This window comes from Maniola hyperantus, chromosome 5 (assembly GCF_902806685.2).
Source record: "Maniola hyperantus chromosome 5, iAphHyp1.2, whole genome shotgun sequence".
In the NCBI taxonomy this organism is placed as follows: Eukaryota; Metazoa; Arthropoda; class Insecta; order Lepidoptera; family Nymphalidae; genus Maniola; species Maniola hyperantus.
The window spans coordinates 10,512,775-10,531,431 of record NC_048540.1 but is presented as its reverse complement, the minus strand read 5'-3'; the positions used below and the strand labels follow the sequence as shown (position 1 = coordinate 10,531,431).

The 18,657-nt window shown below is 36.3% G+C and overlaps 1 protein-coding gene and 1 long non-coding RNA gene across 11 annotated transcripts in view; one reads left to right on the top strand and one right to left on the bottom strand.

Moving 5' to 3' along the window:
• heph (polypyrimidine tract-binding protein 1 heph) overlaps positions 1 to 18,657 on the bottom strand; it is a 554,552-nt gene that overhangs the window by 337,113 nt on the left and 198,782 nt on the right. Inside the window, exon 2 of one of the 10 annotated variants that reach the window (XM_069498751.1) lies at positions 6,030 to 6,120. The exons of the other annotated variants lie outside the window; for them this stretch is intronic. The gene's annotated coding sequence lies outside the window, so the exon portion shown is untranslated. The remainder of the gene's footprint in view (positions 1 to 6,029; positions 6,121 to 18,657) is intronic. 10 annotated transcript variants of the gene reach the window in all.
• On the top strand, positions 9,039 to 10,963 carry LOC138402333 (uncharacterized). The gene is made up of 3 exons (XR_011236737.1): positions 9,039 to 9,253; positions 9,579 to 9,800; positions 10,179 to 10,963. It is a non-coding gene; the product is annotated as an uncharacterized lncRNA (long non-coding RNA).

Below are 18,657 nucleotides of genomic sequence, written 5' to 3'. Positions count from 1 at the left end.
TCATGTATAAATGCGAAAGTGTGTCTGTCTGTCGATATCTTTTCACAGACCATCCGCTTAAAGTATTCGAAAAAATATCCACAGAGACAGCTTGATTACATTAAAAAAATTATCCCGAACAAATCCCAAAAATAACTTGATTCCAAAAAACCCTTTCTCATGCGGTCGAAATCATGGGCATTAACTAGCATTGCATGTTCAAGAGTAATAAAATTATAGGTAGGTACTAATTTATAGTAGACGCTATAATATTGATCATTAATTAACGTCAACTTAGAGAACTGCCAAATAAAATTTGTATCAAAATCGCACACGTATACGCGCGCGTTAAGTGTGACGTGTTTTGTAGTTTGTCGTACCTAGTGGGCGCGTTGTATGTAATACAGGTTTAATTCACCAAACATCACTAAACTTCAGTTATATCAAGTGTATTACCCGTCAGAGCTTACGTCGCTCTACGCCATCCTGGTCTAAGAGCTACATGAAAGCTTTCATATGAATTATGTTCACATCAGCTAATTAAGCGCACTAATCTTTGTTGCATGTTCAAGGAAGACTCGAGGGGGTGTGTGTTTCAGTCAGCAAGATATCTCCCACTTACGGGTATGCGATCTTCACTGCCATTTCGTCTCTACAGACTATAGCAGTCATAAAGGTAATACCTCCTAACATGTCAGTTTGTTCCGACGCTTCTTTTCCTTGTTCTCAGGTGGAAGAAGCGCCGGAATAACCAGCTTTTAGTTCTAAGATGTGATGTGCGGCACAGTTTTGTAAATAAACGTATTTTCTTTCTTTCTTTCTTTCTAACTTACTGAGATAATGCACCATATTTTGACAGGCTTCTAGGGTTTACCCTATCGGTCAGACTGAGGCGTAATGAAGCAAAACACAAATGTTTGGGTACCCACGGCAATTTGAACACGTTCTTCTATACAAGTTTTTGACGCAATCAGTACAAGTGAATCTTGAATTTAACCTTATTTTAGTCGCTATAGCCTGGAAAATCTAGTCAGATCATATATATATATAGTCAGATTATATAGTTGTATTTTCTATTGAAGGTAAGTTACATTTCAATCAGCACGCAGTTCGAAGTTTGTTTATAACTAGTTACTGTGTACTCTAACCTCAATTCACATCTCTAGAGACCAACTGAGCTAACTGAGGTGATTCTGGAGAACAAAATATTTTGATACACGAAACACTACTTAATGTATCGGCTAAAGTATAAAACAAAACTGCTTAGATTGAATTAAGAATAACGTAAAAGTAGATGACGTAGGTATGTTGTTGGGAGTTAAATTTCATTGAGGGATATAAGAATACAGAAAATATTTAAAAAAAAACTATCGATCTGTACGACAAAAATTTCCGATATGATCTAACGACCTACAAAATACTTCATCTAAAAAAGATTTGCCGTTTTAATTTGACGGAAAAATTAATTGAAATCACCGTTCAATATTATTAGTAGTGAAGTTTTATTACTGAAACTATAAAGTTCGAATTGGGTACAAATTACTTGAGAGGTAATTTTATAGGAACGCCGTTTAAATTGCAACTTTGTCTAACTAATTTTAACAGTCGCTCATAAAGTATGCAATTAATGAAAATGTTGATTCCTTTAGGTGCCATACTGTTCACTGTAGTTACATTATCACAAGAATTTTCACATTTAATAATAAATAGAGGCGCTCTAAGATGTTGTTCAACTATATTCACTTTTACACAGACAGTTTAGCAATACGATTAGTCAATGTAGGTACTTAATTTTAGTGGGGTGGTTATTGTATTACATGTATTTTGATATAGGTAGGTATATATGTACCTAATGCATCATTAGAGCCCTGTAAGGATTTTCAATAATGTTAGGTAAATACAAAATACCGGATGATATCAATAAGCTGATTTCCATCAACGGTTATGTTCGATTAATTTATTAAGGCATTCTCCGCGCAGCTTGGGGGTTCGGCATGTCAATGAAAGCAATTACTCCCATTCTGTATGTACGTATAACATACCCATACGGATCACCCATTGCCCCCCTTACAGCTCAATATCATCAGAATCTATTCAGTTAGATACACTCAGGTACAGGCTTGCTTTGGTGGAACACTGGCGAAACGCTTTTGATGCGACTATATCGTACATCTTTGTTACCTCAATAAATGATGGATTGCTTACCAATAGCATGATGGCAGTTCGAAAATATTGCCTCGATGGGGACGAAGTTGCGGTTTAGAGAGCGTAGACCCTCGACTTAAGGTCTATGTTTCTTTGCGTGATATATACCAATTTCTTTCACAAAGATGTAAACGCCAATCGATGTGTCAGTGGTTGATGGGGAAACTTTTCATTTTGGCGATGTATCGGGCCGATGCTGTTGGGCGGAAAAACAATTTTGTTTCTATTCGAGAGCTCATTTTTAACGTTATTGAGTGGTAACTCCGAAGAGTTTTGGTTTATTTGTGTATTCTTTGGACGCTTTATTGTTTGATGGATGGCTTTATATAATACCGTTATACTTAATTATTACTTTGAATAATTGTTTCTGTCACACAGGGGCCATTAGAAGTTTATTCGCATACAGCATTTAAATAACTACCATCTTTTTTTAACAAAAAATTGAATGCTCTAAAGAACAAAGTAGCTGGTTTCGAAAACTATTTTAGTTCTCAAAAGTAAAGAAATGTTCAGATAACCAAAGAATTAAGTTAACGTTTACTAAAAATATTGTTATTCTGTATCGCAGTTGCACGTAACAAACGAATGGCGATATGGCAACTGACTCAAGTTAAAGAAGTAAAGCGTTTTCTTAAATAAAATCACAAACTTGCTTAATCGTTACAATGCAATGTTAGCTAGCTAGCTTATTCCCTCGACTTCATCCGCGTAGACTACACAAATTTCAAACCCCAATTTTACCCCCTTAAGGCTTGAATTTTCAAAAAAAAATTCTTAGCGGACGTCTACTTTATAATAGCTATCTGCATGCGAAATTTCTGTGTCTCTGAAAATGCTGTGCATTGATAGATCAGTCAGTCAGTCAGTCATACAGTCACCTTATAATTTTATATATTTAGATTTGGATGAATCAATCAGTGTAAGAATACAAACGTTTAAATCTAGAGCGCGACAAAGAAACAAACAAATACACAACCACTCGTTTTGTCCACAAAATTTGTCGCAAGTTCTAACATTCATCATTCAATTGTCAAATAGTAATAAAAATAAGTAAACAGACACCGGAGAGAGGCCTTTGCCCAGACGTTGGACAATGCAGGCTGATTTAGATTAAGATTAGGCACCTGATAATATCACATTGCCAAAACGTATGGAATTTTTAAAAACTACACAAGACCACGGTTTTAAGTTAGTTTTTAGTTTGGCCCAATGTAAAATATCAAACTTCAGTTTTTATAAATTCCAATAGGTATTTGTCGGAATTAGCCGCTTTTATATTTGCATATGTATTCCAATACGCCATATCTTATCCTTTTCATCGAGCTTACAGCTGGAGGGCATGTAGTGTTTATGTAAGCAGTGGGCCAGTTTCAGAATACCCTTTACGAACCCGAATGCTTTATGCATTTCCCTGATATTCAGTTTGGGAAAAGCACGTGAAGCAAATGTAAAGAGAATATACATATATTTCACTTGCACCTCTGAAATATCAAACATCAATCTTTACTGCGCGAAAACAAAAACGAACTTCAATTTAGAAACAAACTTTATCCCATTGCCGGCTCACTACAGAAACAGGTCTCCTCTCAGAAAGAGATGAGTTTGGCCACAATCAACCACGCTGGCCAATTGCGGATGGGCAGACTTCACACACTCTCAGGCTGCAAGTGATATTTTTGCTTTAAATGCACATAGCTCCGAAAGTTTATCAAACTCATTAATAGGAAGCCGACGTCATAAACACTAAGCTATCATCACTTGTGTTACTATATCTAATATACTATACAAAAGTTATAATCAAGGTAAATTAATTTAAGATAAGAATAATTATTACATTTTGCGTGCCTTAATTGTAGAATGTAGTGCTATTTCAAAGTAAACACCAATGTCAGTTATCAATCCACGCAATAGATTAAATTGAAAAAAAAAAACATATTTAGCATTACTTACTTGCATACAAAAACGATAAAAGCACGAGGACAAATTTATCACAAAACAGTGATCTCTTTCACGCAATGCACGGAACATAAAACTCATCTTCATCGTATTGAGTCGGATTTATAGTATTCACTCTTTCTTTCACTTTAGCTGTTGTTATTTTATTCACTTTATGTCTCAAGGCTGGTCACCTATTATACTGAGCAATAAGACTGAAAAAGTCGCATGTTTTTCGTATAATATAATACTCGTGGACTACACAAATTTCAAACCCCTGTTTCACCCCCTTCGGGGTTGAATTTTCAAAAATCCTTTCTTAGCAGATGCCTACGTCATAATAGATATATGCGTGCCAAATTTCAGTCGGATCTATCCAGTAGTTTGAGCTGTGCGTTGATAGATCAGTCAGTCACCTTTTCGTTTCATATATATATACATATTTAGATAGAATGATATATATAATATAATGGAACATCGTTTTCTATCTTTGTAGTCCGGTTGGATCAACAAACACAAACAAAAGCGTTATAAACGGAACAACAGACAAACAATGGCATTTTCATGATTTTTAAAACCATTCCCATAGCGGCTGTGACCAGCGAATGGTCATACAACGGCGTAATAACTTTACATTGCACCGGAATAGGAACCCAAAAAACACCTGTACAAACTGAAATAGAAAAAGGTCTGTATATGAAAACGTATCGTTCGGCTTTGATCACCCCTTTTCAATAATAGAACGAAACTCTGGACCTTTGTGCCGGTTTTGCCTCGGGCTGTTCGTACTAACTGTAATACGTCCATTTAATTTACCCACACAAAATATAACCCTTTTCCACTATTGTTCATTCCGGGGGCTCTAATTTCTGTAATGTAATGTGGCCATGTCAACAGTCACTGGGCAAACGTTGAAGTTTAGATTTTAAAGTTGTTTCGGCTCGGCTAATGTTTTTGACATTTATTTACAGATTCAAGTTCCGAATTAGTTTTAATACAGCTGAGTTCCCTGGAACGTTGATGTGGCCGGTGATCAACCCATCGCCGGCTCACTACTGAGTACGAGTCTTCTCTCAGGCATGCAAGTTTCCTCACGATACTTTTCTTTACCGTTAAAGTAAGTGATATTTAATTTCTTTCCGACTGTCCGAATAGGAGGCGGCCCGTCTTAACGACTAGGCTATCACGGCGAAGTAATCATTTCATCATGATCAACCCATCGCTGGCTCACTACAGAGCACGGGTCCCCTCTCAGAGTGAGAAGGGTTTTGGCCATAGTCTACCCGCTGCGCTGGTCATGTGCGGATTTGGTAGACTTCACACACCTTTGAGAACAATATGTTGAACTCTCAGGCATGCAGGTTTCCTCACGATGTTTTCCTTCACCGTTAAAGCAAGTGATATTTAATTACTTAAAACACACATAACTTCGAAAGTTAGAGGTGCGTGCCCGGGATCGAACCCCCAACCTCCGATTAAAAGGCGAGCGTTCTAACCACAAGGCTATCACAGCTTTTTTAATCATTTACATAACTGAAAAGTTTTAAGTTCATAACAGAAAACTTGGGCGTCTTTCGCGATAAGGCCACCTTTGGAATCCTACTTCTGTCTGAGTTTTCTGTTATTGTACACAAATAATTTATGATATTGTGACGTGAAAGAATTTGTGGAAATCTGTTATAGTATAGTAGTATAGAACTTTTGCTAGAGATACGAAATCTTCTCTATAATATAAAAATGAATCGCTGAATGTGTTGCTGATCGCAAATCTTGAAAACTGCTGAACCGATTTCGCTAAGTCTTTTTCAGGTTGAAGTTACTAAGTAATTAACAAATATGTATAAGTCGATCTTGCACTAGATAGACAACATCGACTAAATCGAAAATTGGACGGGTCCTCGAAATTTCACCTTTGCGTTGCTCCCCAGGTCTCGGACCGGTCCCGTTATTATGAGGAGTCGCAATCGTACTTAATCTTGGTGCAGACGTATGCAGGAAGATCTGGAAACCCAAAAAAAACATTATTCGAAAAAAAAAACCCAACCACTATGTTATGTAGGAATCAAGTTGAGGTAATACAAATACGAAAACAGTTAAAAGTTCACAGTAACAATGAAATATAGGAACACCACAGGTGCTTTCAAAATGAACTGTTGATTTTTGTTGCTTTCCACACGTTGACTATAATTATATTAATTAATGTCAAATAATAAACACGAACAAGAACTATGAAACGGGGGATATTAATTAAAATTTAGTGTTAATTGTAAACTTAAACAAACGTCAGGGCTGCGGCGGCAGCATGCGGGTCGACAAACAGGCCCGCTTTTTACGCCTTTGTCCCAACCAATTATAAATATGGAACGCAAGTGTAAAATTTACGAATGGTGTATGATATATTCACCACAATGAATGTACGTGCAATATTGGTTTTGTATTTATTATAATTTATAATTAATTATTCTACCATACCAACATATTTATTATTTTCAAGTTGAAGTTGTTAGTTTTTTTTAACATCACTATAGTACGCGACAGGTTGAAATGATAACCGGGGAAGGAACAGCCCCCGCGCTAACCCGGTGCGGGCGAGGGCGGCTGACATGCGGGTGTGCGGGGCGTCCCTTCGCCTCATATCCTGATTGCCATCTCAACCTGTCGCGTACTATAATGTCAAAAATACTTCCAACTTCAACTTGAAGTTGAATCGACCCAAATACACGTGAAAATATTCTGAGAGATTAAAAAACGTTTTATAAGCCGGCGGAAATATCTACGAACCGGGTTTAGTGACGTCCTGCAACGCGGTCGCGTTGGCACCGGTACTGGATAGGCGAAAACGGGCGAGCTGCGGGGAAGCGCATTCCAGCGAGATGCGTAGATATTTCCGCCACGTTATACGAATAAATAACTAACTACCTACCGAGTACTTTCTACCATCCCTATTTCCAAAGCGATTTTAATTGCTTTTTAATAATTATTATTACTACTATTTGACTTCCAACTAAAAAATTACTTATCCAATCCAGAAATAGTACTACCTAAGTAGCTTGTTTTAATATCGCTAATACTTACCTACTATGAATAAAATAATGACCATCCCCTTCAACCAAACCATATCAATTCGGTCAGATTACAAAACAGAAATAGAAAAGGGGAATACAAATAGATTTTCCGAAATCCCTAAAAGGTTCTTTACAATATTAAGGAATCCTCCAGATAAAAATGCTATACGTAACTTCAGCCAGGGTTACATTGGGACTTTGAAGTTTACCTACTAACTAACAAACAAATAATAAAATATGATTTGGGATTTGCCAATATCAAATATAAATTATTTCTCAGTAATTATTAAATAGAGGGAGTGCCCGCAACGTGTTGACATAAATCATCCCTTACTCGTTGCTCCTTTTAACTGCCTCGTTGGTCAAGTGGTTACCATGTTTGACTGCGGATAAGAGGTCTTTTGTGCGATTCCCGGGTAGGCCAAAAAATAGTTAGATATTTAGTTTTCCTATTAAGAAATTTTTAGTACTAGCTCGGAGTTTGGACATAAAGCCGTCGGTCCTGATCTCTCACTGGTCGTGTCGGATTTCCGTCCCATCGGACTGTGAGAATAAGATAATAGAGAGTGCACCTTGCGCACACACGGCACAATATGTTCCGCTCATGTTATCCTTAATCTCTGTAGAGACTGAGCGCGAGCCGCCGGCCGTGGCCGAAATTCGGTCGGGAGATCTTTATTCGTTTTTGGAAAAACTAAAACTTCAGAAATGAGTTAACCGTTTTTTTTACCAGCCTCTTTTTTCTACAACCGCACCGCACGCCACCGTAAGCAATTTCACACTCACCACCTGGGTGCCTGGTGCAGTTCGACCGACGACCGCCCGTTGTGCCAGATCCTTTTTGTGCCAGATGCTCTGGTGCTGCAAATGTTCATGGGCGGCGGTAATCACCTAACATCAGGTGACCCGCCTGCTAGTTTGCTCGCTAATTTTGTTAATAAAAAACCGACATACCTACCTTACATTTTATCAAAATTCCACGCAGCCGAAGTTGCGGGTAACAAACAGTGGTATTGTTATATCAAAATAAACGCAGCTATTTTCAGTAAACTTTAAATTAAGGCTCATTTGTGCCTGAATTTCAGCATCGTTGTAAAGATGAGCCAAGAAGCGAACAACCCGCCTGGAGGCACCCCACTGTGCTGATTTAATTAACAAGATATGGGTCTTTTATAATAACTCTAAAGCTATCCACTTTTTGGGAATATTGGCGCTTTGAAGTCTCAGAATATATTTATACCTACCTACTTACCCCGACAACCATAAATCTTCTTTGATCTTTTGTAGTCCCGAAATTTAAGCAGAGTTTAATTCTTATTCATTTTAATAATACAATTTTCACATAAAACAATTAAGTGTGACCTCCAGCCTGCCGCTGGACCGATGACCTTTAAGAAGGTCGCTGGAAGTGGGTAGATGAGGCAGGCAGAGCACCATGTGAAGTGGGGCGCTCTCGGAAAGTCTTATGTCCAGCAGTAAACATAAAAAGCTGACTGATTGATTGAGTTAAGTCTTATCTGCCAAAGAAGAATGAATGACTAGTTTGCCTTTTTTCAATGCACTCGTTTTATATCAACTAATTATTAGTGCTGAGTCATTTTTAGCGCGTCGCCGTCGTAGAAACAAACCCTTTATTTATTGCCACAAAAAATTATTGTTGGGACTTCGAACATTATTAATATGCACTTGTTATATTACGATAAAATTTGATACATAATTATTATGCTAAAATTCATCTAATCATAAACTTGGGAGTCCGAAATAAATATTTGTTGTAATATTTAAAACAGAATCGTTATTCCGTTTCCGGATTCAATGTCAATGTACGGAAAGGGTATGATTTAAATCACGGAACAGAAAAAACAGTGGAAGTGCTAAGTAGGCGTGGCACGCGTGCCACAATTAAGCGTAGTTACGTAAAACTGATCCCAGTCGCGTTCTAACATCGCGTGGAGTTGGTAGTCTCGCGACAAATTCATATTGCCCTAGCAATGTTACTGTTCCGTTTTGGAGTGTAAAAATGATAGTAGGAGAAAAAATCTTAAAAATGGAGGTGTTTCGTATCATCGGTAAGTACGATTTTCATTGTTTTCTATAAAATCTTAATTTATTTCAATTTACTAATATTTAATAGAACGGTTAGTCAAAATCAACCTTAAACAATTAAGATAAAGTTTATTTTGGATTGATTCTATTCCGAAAGTACTTCGCTCCGTGTTCGCTACTCAAATAGTGATGTGGCCAAGTAGAATATTGAATTTATCGATTGATATCGATACAAGGATATAAATAAATAGTAACGCAATAATTATAATTTATTAATGAGTGAGACGTTGCATTGATCACTAAATAGACATCAGTAGTTCCTCTAACCTTCATTTAAAATATTTTTAGGTTTCCCAAAGATGCAAGCATCAAAGAGAAATGGATAGATGCAACGGGTAGAGTTAATTGGATGCCAACCAAATCAAGCATGATATGCTCTGAACATTTTTTTAGAAGTCGATTTTATAATATCAAATAAAGGATATAGATATACGAAACCTACTGCGCTTCCATCAATGAAAATCGTTAAGTCTTTTAATCAAATAACCTTGTTTTATTTTATTACTTTCAGTAAGTATTGAAAATACTTGATATTATAATACAAAACAACACACCTCTTAGTTATATTTTTGTATGAAGATTGACTGACTAAATATCAAATTCAATTCATAAACACACTAATTAATTTTTCTCCTATTCATTTTTATATAGGTACTAGATGATGCCCGCGACTTCGTCCGCGTGGATTTAGGTTTTTAAAAATCCTGTGGGAACTTTTCAACTTCCTATGTCCTTTCCCGGGATGCAAGCTATCTCTGTACCAAATTTCATCAAAAACGGTTGATCGGTTGAGCCGTGAAAAGCTAGCAGACAGACAGACAGACAGACACACTTTCGCATTTATAATATTAGTACGGATTTATTCTCAAAATTTAATTTTGGTTTCAGCCACAAAATGATAAATGTGGTCACTCCAGGTTCTTCAAAAAGACAAAGTGATTCGGAGATTCCTGCGTCTAATCACGTTACCGATTTGATGAAGGCAGTAGTCGAAAAATATATACATAAATGTTCGCATACACCATTTATTAAAATTAAAAATAAGACTTTCGAAACGCCAGTTTCTTAACAAATATGTTTTATTTCAAGGGCAATAAATAAAATTTATCTATTTTCATACGTTGCAGTATTTATTGTGCATACTTGTAAAAGGCATGCATACATACCAGCACTTTTATTCAATTTTATAATTACCTTTTTTAATTTTATTTTTGCGAATGAACAAAATAACGAGTATCTATCGATATCGATAGGTAATTCATTGAGCTACGTGGTGCAGCCTTAACTGAGGAGGAAAAAAAATCGACCGATCACGCAAATGTCAACCATATGTTTAAAGTAATTAAGTTTATAATTGCTACTAATTAGAATACCGCCATCTATGGTCAAGTAGCGGAATTAATTGGACAATTGAATCTAGTGTGACGTGAGTGTGACTATAGCTCGTAAATACGTTCTTCCGCTAAAGCAAAATAAATCTTATTTCTAGAGCGTCAGGGTTTATTTCCAAATCTGTGACGTAGGCTAGTTTTGACTAAACTTAAACGACAAATCAAATGATTTGTTTCTTTGTAGTGCAATATATGACTATCGGTATATTTGTATGAGTTTGGCGACAGCGGTTCCTATAGTAATTTTGGTGAATTGCACTTCCACTGTTCTTTCTGTTCCGTGATTTAAATAGTATCTTTTCTTGTATGTTGTTTAATTTAATATTTAGGAATGTGACAATACGATAAATAATATTATATAAATTATCAATACATGTCACTAATTATTCATTGTAAATTAAATATTGTCAATATACTAAGAGTGACATTATACTAAGCTAAGCTATTATGTGAAATAATAATGTTGTGTAAACTGACAATTTAAGTCGCTTATTATTATTGTAAATTATTAAAACGTAGACCATCAATGTCACTGATTTTATTATTGTAAATTGGGTGTGTCAACATACCTTTTGTCAACAAACCTAAAATAAATAATGATTAATATTAAGATCATGTGATATTCGACATCCGCCTTGTTTGCGATGGCAGTGTTATAAAAGTACCCTACCTCGACAGAGAGGACACAGTCTTGTATCGACAGCCCAGAGCAAACACGGCGGACCTTACTGAAGTTAAGTATTCTTATATTTTATTATAATGTAATGTTATCATTTGCCCTTTATAGGTTACCTGATGTAACTGTGTACCTACTACTTTACTAAATGTTCTGTTTTAAAAGATGTGTGTTATGGAGTTTCTTTGCCCTTTCTTCTCCATGACTAAACACCTTAGCGAAATGGGTGGTAGATTCATTTAAATATAAATAGATCAATGCTGAACAATACAATTCAATTATTATTCGACTTGGTTGGTTTTACTTCTGTTTTTATAACCTACCCTCTTTTGATAATTAATTATCTTATCTATTGAGATAAAAGTAAACATTAGATTATTAACTTCTAATTATTTTATAAACCGTCTTAACGCTCCATCGAAATTTGTCACACTCATACGTTCGATCGATCGCTCCAGCGAGATTGCATTCGTAACTTCGTACTTAATCGGTTAAATTTCTGATGTGAAACTGTATTGTTTTCATTATCCATTTTGTACGGGACATTGTTTCCGCTCACGAACCTCGTAAATTATGAACTGTATGTTTTCCTGCAGGCCCTCGGGCCAAGCTTTGGCTGTGTTAAAACGAATTGAAAACCGGTAATCGAATGCGAGCAATGGGAGTTATGTCAATATTTTAAATTTAAATATCAAATGGAAATACCAGTTTAATATTTATTTTTCTGTGTTCCACGTTACATCCATCTCCGCGTTGATTTTAAATAACCCAACTTATTTTAAAACAAGGGCATATTTTATTTTTATTCCCTCCCTTCGATAATGCAGTCGCCGTATGCGGAGCGAACATGCATGTTAATAATTACGAGTCTATTATTTTCACAATTTTTGTATCCGAAATGAATTTTCTAAAGGTCGGTATTTTCCAGAGAAATTCTTAAAACTTTTGCTTTACATAAACACTCCTGTGGCATTAAAAAATATTACCGATTCATTATATCAGTTATAAAAAATGGTAAAATGAAATAATTTAAAATAACGTTACGGTTACGGATATTGCAAGCGATAATAAATTTAATATAAGTGTCGTGTTCTGTAGATATTAAAAGAAAATGTTTGTCAGGAGATAAGGTAGGTACGTCGTAAGTTTGACGTTGTAAATCTTTCTCGTCATCTGACGACGCAGTTTGACGGCGAAATTAAAAAAGCGAAACAGCTGCTCACCTTAATTAGAATCTTTCGAATTATACCAAGTGGAATATCGTTGGTTGTAGCCACCCGGTGCTTTTAGGTTAAACTGTGCCGTTGAAAAAAGGAAAACTTATTCGGTGAGGAAAACTTATTATTATAAAAAACGTCGGCACTTCTAAGATAGGGTTGCCATAACAGCTTAAGTAATGACCGGGACAGTGCCTAGTGATCGAAAGTAAAAGAAAAAAAAAAAACACGTTTAGTAAGGTTTTAAATTTATTAAAAAAGATTTAAAAAAAAATTACATAAGTACGTAAAATCAATATAGTGCGAAAATCCGAAATCCGAAGAAATCCGAAAAGTATAATAAAAATTAGTGCACAATGCACTAATTTTTATTATACTTTTCGGATTTCTTGACCTTATTTAGGAGTTCCGGTTCACCCATAACATATTTGTGGAATTCGGAACATGTCATGTTATAGTTGCACTTGCATTGAATTATGCTTTCAACCGTGTCAACGTGAAGGCGATTGCGTTCATTTGTCCACTGTGCAGCTACTAAAGAAAATATTCTTTCCACATTGGCGTTATGACCAGGGATGGCGTATAAATATTGGCAAAACAAAATCAAAGTCTGTCTCCTTTCTAAAACATCTGTCTCTTGAAAAAAACTTAACCATTTTTGGTGCATGTCTTTTTCATCCCAAGATTCGTTACCTCTTTTTTTTTCTACAAAATCTTTAAGGTATGCTATTTCTTCGAATACACTGTCGCCAATAACTATTCCCTTTTCTTGTAAATAGCTCACTGTCTTTACAACATCCTGCCATTGTGGTGGGGTAGTAAGACTCATCCATGAAAATATGTCATATTTTGTCAGTGGACAACTCCACTGTCGTAAATATTCCAAAGCCGTTTTATAATAATTATCAATATCATCGTCAAATAACGTTATTAAATTTGAATGCTGGGGATTTTTTACTATTTTATCATATTCGCTTTTGGTTTGAATTCCCAAAAATTTTACTGCTGCACGTTCTGATAGTATTTTTTCAAGAGAATCTATGAGTTCTTTAACTTCAATTATTGTTATATTTTTTTTTTCTATTTTCTTTATTTGCTTCTCAAATAAAAACGATTGACTATGTAAAAATAAGAAATAAATTTGTGACAACGGGTGGTTAAAGAAATCGATTATCGCTTTGGGTGGTCTGGTTTCCGACAAAAAAAAATCTCTTAATGGTTCCCACAGTTTCAAAATACGTTCTATTGCTGGCAATAATGACAACCACCTAGTTCTTGAGTGGGATTGTAAATTTGCATGAATGACATCAGCTGCCTCACAAAAAGATTTAAGACGTTCATTGCGTACTGTAAATATCGAAAAATATTTGTAAATTTTGAGTACCACTGACTCCACATCAACTGAAAGTACATCTGCAGATGTCGATGCTGTATTATGTAGGATGTGCGCAGGACACCCAATGCCTTCGATATCTTTCGAGAGCTTAGTTTTAAGTTTAAAATGAACGTTGTTCGTCCCATGCCTATCTCGTCCTCCAAAATTTGTGTTAGTATTGTCAGCGCTGTACGCGATTAACTTTTCCAATGAAATATTTAAGTTACTCAATGTATTTATACAGAAAGAAACAATAGTTTCTGATGTTTCGTTTTCCAAAGAATCTAATTTTATCAATTTCAGTTGCATACCATCGGTTTCCGAGAAATACTGAATGAGAAGGGGAAACAACTTTTCAGCGTTATGGTTACTTGCATCAGTTAAAATTCCATAAAAAGGAATTTTTTCTAGTTCCTGTTTAGTTTTTAGCACAGAATGTGGTGCCAATACGTTTTTTATTATTGCTGTAGCTTTGGTTCGTGCAGTTGACTGTTTTGCGGCTATTTTTGAATCAGGATACAGAGTAGCGTTCAATTTAGTGTTGCAGTCCAATGAATTAAAAGACTGATGGTGATTAATAACTTTGTAAGCCGTTGTAAGTTCTGCTGCACACACTAAAGTATCTTCTGGTGTGTTTTCTCTCACCATATACGACGAAATATCTCTTGAAGTAGAAGCTGTCGATATCTTAGATTTATGTCCATTAGACTTAATGTGGTCCTGTATCGACGTCTTACCACTATGGCTCACGGAAATAAATAAATTACATACTGTACAGTGCGCTTCGAATTCATTTCTGCCTTTCTTTATAAACGACCATTCTTTTGTATAATTATCTGAGAAATGGCACTTACGTTTTGGCATTTTAAACTACCTTTCCTCCTATCAGGCGTCGTAGATTCGGTTTGTTGATGTACAACACGACAAATAAATAAGGGACACTGACACAACAAAACGCAAGCGACAATGCGTGCTGATGCGCGCCAACTGGCAAGGCGAGGGCGGTGTGGCGAGACGGTCGCCAGGGGTAGGTGCGCGGGTGGCAGGGCTCGCTCACGCACACATGTATACGCCCGCGCCGCCGCGCCGTTACGTCGTCGTCGCGTAAACGCATTGTCAGCCAAACCACGCGCGCGAGCGCAGGCGTCGCGGCGCGGCGAGGTCTGCGTTGACAGTTCATTAATTTGTTTTTGAAATACCGGGACATTTTGTAGGATAACTGGGACGACCGGGACAGAAGTTTTAAACCGGTGACATGTCCCGGTGTACCGGGACGAATGGCAACCCTATTCTAAGAGAGCAAAAAACTAAATTAGTTTTTAATTATATTATGAAGTATGCAAATAAACTTGATTTTCACAATATCAAAGCGAATAGTAAACGCTCATTTGAATAAAACACCTCAACTTGAAAACCACTTGGACTGTGGAAAATAGTTTTCACAGAAATGCATTAAATTGATAAAACTTTGAGACTGCGTATTTGTTAGCGCAAGAAGCTTTCACTTATGTGATTGTACGAAATCCAACAGGTGGCGTTGGCGTGCAGCCAGCCTCGCTACACCGGGAGTAGCAAATTGAAGTATCAGGTTATATCGGCTATTAAGTTCTAGGAATCCGACCGTTTCAATAATGTAATGCCTGCTCCATGCCTGAAATACGACAGTGTGCAAATTAACATATTGGCTGGCGAGCGCAGGTGCAGGCATGTTAAGTGATAGAATGGGATCGACTCTAGATTCTGAATACGGCCTGGTATTTTGAATTAAGCTGCAGTTACATCATGTTTCAGCTCTGTTAAGATTAGCTTAAATAATTGTATTTATGCTGGTTAAGCCGGGCTTTGTTGAGAGGCGAGGATTTAAGCTCTTTCACAATACTTGAGTAAAATTCTACGACAATACCCATTTACATGGGCAATTACATAAAGATGCAACGGCGTTTTTAGTTTAGTATTGTGAAAGTGCCCTTTGGTTTTGGTTAATATTAAGGCGATCCGACGCCTAAATAACTACAAAAAGAGTAACTAAGTAAGCTAAACATTTTAATCACCTTTCACTGTTTTTATTAATATCATCTAATCCACATCACATACAGATTTATAGTCTTCGAAATAAAACCCCTCTTTTTGCGTCGGTTAAAAACCGAAGTAACTGTCTACTGTTTTAAATAAAATATTTCAGCCTCCACCATGTAGCATATTCTGCAATACATTTTTACATCACTGTTATCTTTCATCGGGTGAAATGGGGGTATTATTTCCATTGAATGCACCACATGCTACGAACCGACTGTATCAGTCATCCGAATCGAGTGTAATTAAAACTTCATAAATATATTATGTTTAATTGCACATCTACTGTAGCGCTGCGTTGCTGTAACTACAGTGAACGAGAAAAAACTGCGTTTGTGTGATCACATATTATGTGAACGTTACTTCCTAAATTCTTCGTATGAAACTTTATAAATGAAGTTATAGTGATACTAGCTGATGCCCGCGACTTCGTCCGCGTGGAATTAGATTTTTAAAAATCCCGTGGGAACCCTTTTATTTTCCGGGATGAAAAGTCTATGCCTATGTCCTATGTCCTATAGCCTATATCCCTCTCCAGGTTTTTATCTATACCCCTGCAAAAAATCACGTCAATCCGTTGCACCGTTGCGACGTGATTGAAAGACAAACCAATAAACCAACGAACAAACACACTTTCGCATTTATAATAAGGGTACTGATAGGTATAAGGAAAATCCTTCACTTTGACAGTAAATGATTTTACCTAACTTCACTATGTTATATTTAGTGTAAACTGTAGACTTACACCACAGAGTCTTCTCTTAGAGATTTGTTTTTTTTTAAGTAAACTTTTTTGTATTTTTAATGTTTTTGTAATTAGTTTTAAGGTCATGTTGTGTCCAATTCAAATAAAAAACAAACACAAAGGCAATGTTTTTCTTTCTTATCCTAATTGGTGTAATGGATAATAATATCCGTATCTACTAATTACGAGTAAATAAATAGAAAATAAAAAATAATTCAATATAATAAATAGAGTCAGATTAAAATAAAAAGAACGACCAAGTGCTACTCAGACTCGCGTACTGAGGGTTCCGTAGTCCATACCTTGGATGGTTTGGTAACATTACTAATTTACATTGAAATTATTCGATTGAATATATTTTGGATATATATTCATCTAAAAAACTCTTACTACTAACTCTTCTTTTGGACCGTGTAAATATTACGTTTGTTTGTTAAGTAATTGTTGATTTCGAAAAAACTGTGCTAGTTAGAGACGTCATTTAATTTTTCATGTTATCTATATAAATCTCTTAATTAATTATTTTTATATTTTTCACTTTTCAAACTTTGTAACGGAGAAAGGTATTTTAAGCATGTCTCATGTAAAAGGCAACTATGCAACTTAACAAATATAAAAAACCTAGTTTAGAATGTGCAAATGAAACCCTTTCATTACGTCACTCGATCTAGTGATCCCATACGTAAAAAGTTGACCCCTCCATTTCAGTCCCTTTTGTAATTGAAATGAAATGAATTTATGTATTTCATATAGGACCACTTGTGCCACTCATGATATTATGTCAAGACTCTACCAGTGCATGGGTTTAAAAGCAGAATTAAAAGTTGAATTGAAATATTAATAAGTATATGATTTAATTATGTGTGATGGGTTGACGAAGTTGCCATAAGCTTTCCTTTTTTTAACATTTTGGTACGGAATAGGAATGAATAAAATATTATCTTCTTATTAGAGTAGTATCGAATCTTCACCGAGTTGTAATTCAAACGATCAATTGTACCAATCGCAATTTGATCCTATTGTACCAAGTCCACCTGCGCTCATCAGTGTGTCACTCGTAATTTACGCGCCTTGACATATTTCAGGCATGATGCAGGCAGTTGGCCAACCCCCGATGATTAGCGAGAGATTAGTTGACCAAAAAACTAGAAACGAGCTGGAGGGCAACGAGAATTGTGTGTTGAGTTGGGTTAGTTTTGTCAATGGGCTATGAGCGAGTGCGTGAATGCAACGGGCCCGTCATACTTTAATTAATAACTGCGCAAACTACGCGACAATCGAGTGTTTCGACCGCTAAGCGAGCGCCACTGAGCGAGTTTTTCTCTGAAAGCTCTTGCCTCTACGCCAAGCTCTACGCAAACTAGTGGAGGGAGTTCTCGCCGTCAGTGTGCACTGACAGCGTTCAACTTACTACAAGGTGAGATTGCAGTCAAGGACTAACTTGTATCCGAATAAATAAATAAATAAATAAATCTTTTAACAATCTCTTTTATTGACACTGAATCATCGATTGTACGTTCTAGTTCTAGAGCGAGAAAACATTCGTTGCCACTATTACCATGTTTCACTAGTACCACAGTTCCATGATGGAACTATTGAGGTATTTTAAATCACTAGTTCCATTTTAAAAGGAATCTGGAAATAATGGAACTAATTTCGAATTATTTAACACTAGATCCACATTGTCGATAGTTAATCACTTCCTCGTCGGCGGTGGGACAAGTGCCTTACATTGTTGAAACGTTGGATTCCTAGAACTTAATAGACGATAGAAGCTGCTTCTTCAATTTGCTACTCCCTATCCCAACGCAGCGAGGCTGGCTGCACGCCAACGCCACCTGTTGACTTCCATGCAATCATAAGTGAAACCTTGCGCTCGTGAACATGCAA